Source organism: Lutra lutra, chromosome X (assembly GCF_902655055.1).
Source record: "Lutra lutra chromosome X, mLutLut1.2, whole genome shotgun sequence".
Lineage (NCBI taxonomy): Eukaryota > Metazoa > Chordata > Mammalia > Carnivora > Mustelidae > Lutra > Lutra lutra.
Window position 1 is genome coordinate 70514313 of NC_062296.1, and position 6000 is coordinate 70520312.

The window sequence follows — 6000 nt, forward strand, 5'->3', positions numbered from 1 at the left end:
CAGTTTGTTCTCTATAGTTCAGTCTGTTTCTTGGTTTGCCTCCCTCTCTCTTCCCCCCTTTTTTTGTCTTATAAATTCCACATGTGAAATCATGGTATTTGTGTTTCTCTAACTTACCTCACTTAGCATTATACTCTCTAGTTCCATCTGTGTTGTTGCAAATGGCACAATTTCATTCTTTTTGATGTCTGAGTAAAATTCCATTGTATATGTATACCACACCTTCTTTGTCCATTCATCAGTCAGTGGACACTGGGCTACCTCCATAATTTGCCTATTATAGATAATGCTGCTATCAGCATTGGGGTGCATGTATCATTTCAAATTGGTATTTCTGTGTTCTTTGTGTAGGTAACTAGTAGTGCAACTGCTGGATCATAGGGTAGTCTTATTTTTAACTTTAGGAGCAACCTTCATTATGTCTTCCAGAGTGGCTGCCCGACTTTGCATTCCCACCAACAGTGCAGGAGGGTTCCCTTTTCTCCATATCCCTGCCAACACCTGTTGTTTCTTGTGTTGTTGATTTTAGCCATTCTGACAGATACAAGATGATATCTCATTGTAGTTTGGATTTGTATTTCCTTCCTTGATTATGAGTCACATTGAGCATCTTTTTATGTGTCTTTTGGCCATCTCTGATTTTCTGGAAAAATGTCTATTCATGTTTTCTTCCCATTTTTAATTGGATTATTCTTTTTGGGGAGTGTTGAGTTGTGTAAGTTCTTTATAGATTTTTGGGTACTAATCCTTTAACAGATATGTCATTTGCAAATATCTTCTCCCATATAGCAGGTTACCTTTTAGTTTTGCTCATTGTTTCCTTCCCTGTACAGAAGATTTTTGTTTTTGTGTAGTTCCAATAGTTTATTTTTGTTTTTGTTTCCCTTGCCTCAGGAGACATATCTGAAAGAAGTTGCTGATGGCCAGTGTCAAAGAGGTTGCTGTCTGTGTTCTCCTCCAGGATTTTTATGATTTCCTGTCTCATATTTAGATCTTTCATCCATTTTGAATTTATTTCTGTGTTTGACATAAGAAAGTGGTCTAGTTTCATTCTTTTTCATTTATCTGTCCACGTTTCCCAGCATGATATGTTGAAGAGACCTTCTTTTTCCCATTCTTTCCTGCATTGTTAAAGATTAACTGACCATACTGTTGTAGGTCCATTTCTGGGTTTTCTATTCTGTTCCACTGTTCTACATGTCTGTTTTTGTGCGAATACCATACTGTTTTGATTACTACAGCTTTGTAATATAACTTGAAGTTCATAATTGTGATGCCTGTAGTTTTGCCTTTCTTCTTCAAGGATGTTTTGGCTATTTGAGATCTTTTGTGGGTCCATACAAATTTTTAGGATTGTTTCAGCTCTGTGAAAAATGCTGGTGGTATTTTGATAGGGATTGCATTAAATGTATAGACTGCTTTAGGTAGTATAGACATTTTAGCAATATTTATTCCTCCAATTCATGAGCAAGGGATGTTTTTTCATTTCTTTGTGTCATCTTCAATTTCTTTCATCAGTATTATAGTTTTCAGAGTAAGTTCTTTTAGCTCTTTGGTTTGGTTTTTCCTAGAAATCTTGTGATTTTTGGTGCAATAGTAATTAAAATTGATTCCTTAATTTCTTTTTCTGCTGATACATTATTAATGTATAGAAACACAGTGGATTTCTGTATGTTGATTTTGTATCCTGCAACTTTACTGAATTTGTTCCATTTACATGTAGGGCAGATAGTTTCCTATTATCTAACATGTCTATGAGGCTCTGCTCATTTATTTCCTATCTGATATTATTTTTTCTGCACTATTGGATAATTTCTATTTATTTTTTTTCAAGTTCACTTTATTTTCCCTTTGTCACTTCCATTTGGATGGCAAATCCATTGAGTGATTTATTTTTTACCTCTTTTTTTTTAAGTTCTACATGTCTTTTAGTTTATTGTTTGTATTTTTCTGATGGCATTTGCCATCTTTTCATTCATTTGAACATATTATGCTTTCTTTAATTGGGGATTGTTAAAATAGCCATTTTAAAATCCTTTTTTGCTATTTTAAAGATCTGGGTCATTGCATAGTTGGTCTTTATTTAATTTGACTTCTCTTTATTCCACTTCCCTGGTTTCCTACTCTTACTTAACTTTAAATTGTATCTTGGACACATAGATACTAAGTGTTAAGGGTTTTGGATTCTTATCCTTTTGTCAAATGTGATGGTTCTCCACTTTTAACAAGCAGTTGTCTTAGTTGGATTTAAATTTCAAACTGCTTTTGGAGTGGCAGCTTTGGCCTTATTTCAAATCTTCTTTATTTAGGTGAGCTGCTTTTGCTCTTTTCTGTGCATGTGTGTGTCAAAGGTCAGACAGAAATATGGGTAGAGAGAATTAGGACTTTCCCTTTCGAGATTTCCTCACTGTATTCTTCAACAACTGTTTCCCTATCTTCAGTTCTTTGGCTCATGAGAAATGCTGCTGTTTTTATAATACTTTGTTATTTCATCCCCTGAATAGCTGTACCATACTTGAGGCTAAAATTAACAAAAGTGGATTTTCACCTCATATACCAGTCTCCATTGAGCATGTACTAATCTCTGATACCATCTGTTCACTTTCCACTGCTTATACGTGTGTACTTTGGTTATAAGGTCCAGCTTTTTATTTGTTTTCTGCAGAGGAGCTATTCTGGTAAGGTCTTATAGTGTCATTACTAATGAGATCCTCAAGTTTCAATAAATTTGTTTTTGAAAGTTACTGTAGTTTCAAGGATTATATTTGTACAGTAATTTTGTGGCAATTTCTATTTTCCTTGTAATTTTAATTGACTTCTTATGTAGATTTTGCCTATCATTAATAAATTACAAGAATGTGTTTTGCATTTTTTCCTTTTTATAGTTTTTTTGCAACTTCACTATTTTCTATAATAAAAATTATTTACTGAACTTAAACTTAATTTAAAACTTACATACATCATGATGAATATATATTGTGAAAATAAATTTTGCAAATATTGTGTGACTATTTAAACTTACATCAAGTCTTAAGTAAGGGTTAGAATAGGAAAAATGTAAAACATGGAATTTTTTTTTCTTTAGGTTTGATTCGTCATGTCTTTTCTGTATCATGTCAATTGAAAATCATGTTTGATTTTAGATAGGTGTTTGAAGTAAATATTTATAGCACTACAAATTGCATACGTCTTATGGTAAGTTCTTTCAATAGTAGATAGGATCCTGAGTAATAGAGGCCACATGGAATATCTGTGTTGGGAAGCTCAGCATCTTTTAAACTCTTAAATTTTTCCTTCAAATGTGTTAGGAACTGATAAACACTTTCCTGCACAAACATCGCTTTTACTTATTTTTAGTACTTATAAAAAGCTAGTAGATCATTAAAGTAATCCCCTGAGTAAGTTTAAAACAATTATTTCAGAAATATAAAAGGAACATAGATACAACAGAGATTTATTTTTAACACTCTGACTTCAAGGTCAGAATCAATTTTTCTTTTGTACATAATGGTGATAGGAAAGTGGAAGCTAGGAATCAAAATCTATAAGCTTTTATCTTATTATAGTTTGTGATATATGAGTATAAGAGAAAAGAAACTGTGTGCATGGATAGAATTGATTTTTATCTAAAAAAAGTGAGTGCTGGTTAGTGTATCATATAGGAAAATATTGTGATGATTCTTTAAGTTTCTTCATCTGGACAGTTGATTAAATAATATCTGCATCAAAGGGTTTCATACAATTTTCAAATTTTAAAAAGTTGTAATTGTCATTTAATTTTTTAATACCTGTAACTATGAGCCTTTTTTTAAGAAAATTCATTCATTTATTTATTTGACAGGGAGAGACAGCGAGAGAGGGAACACAAGCAGGGGGAGTGGGAGAGGGAGAAGCAGGCCTCTCACTGAGCAGGGAGCCTGATGCAGGGCCCAGTCCCCGGACCTGGAGATCACGACCTGAGCTGAAGGTAGCCATCCAACTGACTGAGCCTCCCAGGTGCCCCGAACTATGAACTTTTGATCATGAAATACTCAGATGGTCAAACTTCATAATAATAGTTTGTGATTTCATCTGTGATCATTGCAAACTTATATAACTTGAAATCTAATCCCATAATAACATTTAAAATATAAAGTTATTTGGGGAAATCCAGAGAAGCACACATACCCTCAGATTAAAAAATATATATATATTTGAGAAAGGTCAGAGAAATGTGCAAATGCCTAGAGTGTTTCTTTACAGGAAATAGGCTATTGTATTAAATATTCTTGTTTATTTTATTAATCTCACACTGAATATGTTGGGGCCTTAGAAAATTTAAAACTTATGAAGGGTATCATTATATCTAATTTATAGGAAGTTATTGACATGGTCACACACCAGCTGAGAGTTATCTCAACCAGAAATTCATTTCCTTACCTAGATTTAGAGATGAAATTATAGAGTCCAGAGGAACTTCAAAGTTCCTTGAGGAAAGCCCTGTATTTTACAAATCTATGGAGAAGAGAAATGAACTCCCTAAGTATACTTTGCTACTTAGTCAAGAGCAAGTGACTATAATTCAGGTGTTTTGAATTCTTTGGCATTGTACATTCAATTACATTAGACATGGTGGGGATTCTACAATTTAAAAAACAATCAGGGGCGCCTGGGTGGCTCAGTGGGTTAAGCCGCTGCCTTCGGCTCAGGTCATGATCTCAGGGTCCTGGGATCGAGCCCCGCATCGGGCTCTCTGCTCAGCAGGGAGCCTGCTTCCTCCTCTCTCTCTGCCTGCCTCTCTGCCTGCTTGTGCTCTCTCTCTGTCAAATAAAAAAAAAAAAAAATCTTAAAAAACAATCAGATGCATCACCTGGGTGGCTCAGTTGGTGAAGCATCTGCCGTAGGCTCCGGTCATGATCTCGAGGTCCTGGTATCGAGCCCCACATCAAGCTCCTTGCTCAGTGGGGAGCCCGCTTCTCCATTTCCCTCTGCCTACCTGCCTGCCATTCCTCCCTTCTTGTGCTCTTTCACTCTCTCTGTGTGTCAAATAAACAAATAAAAAATATCTTTAAAAAAAAGCAAACAAACAAGCAATCAGTTCTTCCATTTCTCCCTGTGCCCACAACACACATTCTGTCATGCTCCACTCTTACATTTTGTGGCATTTATAGATTTCATACATATAAATATTAAGTTGTGTGACTGATCCTGTTAAAATTTTAACAGATTTATTATGATATAATGGGTATAAAGTGAATTGTACATATTTAAATATTATACTTTGGTAAGTTTTAATGTCTGTGTGTGTGTGTACTGTGAAACCACTATTCCAATCAAGATTAAAAAATCTCTAATTTTTTTAAAAGTTTTTAATCCTTCTGTCTACTTCATTTCATCCCCATCCATAGGCAACCACTGATCTGTTCTCTGTCACTTTGCATTTTTATTTTCTAGAATTTTATATGAATGAAATCACACAGTATGGGCCCTCTTAATTATCTGGCTTCTTTTACTATAATTCTGTTGAGATCCATCAATGTTGTTGCCTGTATAAACAATTCATTGCTTTTTATGGCAACTCCATAATATAGATACACCAATATCTTATCCATTCTCTTGTTGATGGATGGCCACATTAAGATTTTGGGTTGTTGTTGGTTTTATTATTTAATGTGTTTGCTTTTAAAGCTGCTGCCAATATTTGTATTCAGGTGCATCTACATATAGGAGTTTACTACTCTTGGGTAGGTAACTAGGAGCAGAATGGATGGTCGTATGATAGATGTATGTGCTTGGAACTTCTGAAATTGATTTTACCATTTTGAATTCAGACTAGCAGTAGATAAAAGTTCCAGTGATTCCAAGTTCTTGACAGTACTTAATATAGGTAGTTTGTTTTGGTTTCTGTTTTAGCTATTCTAAAAGGTATGGCATGGCATCTCATTATGTTTTTAATTTGCATTGTAGATCATATTTACATGTGCTAATTTGCCATCCATATGTTTTCAGAGATGGAATTTT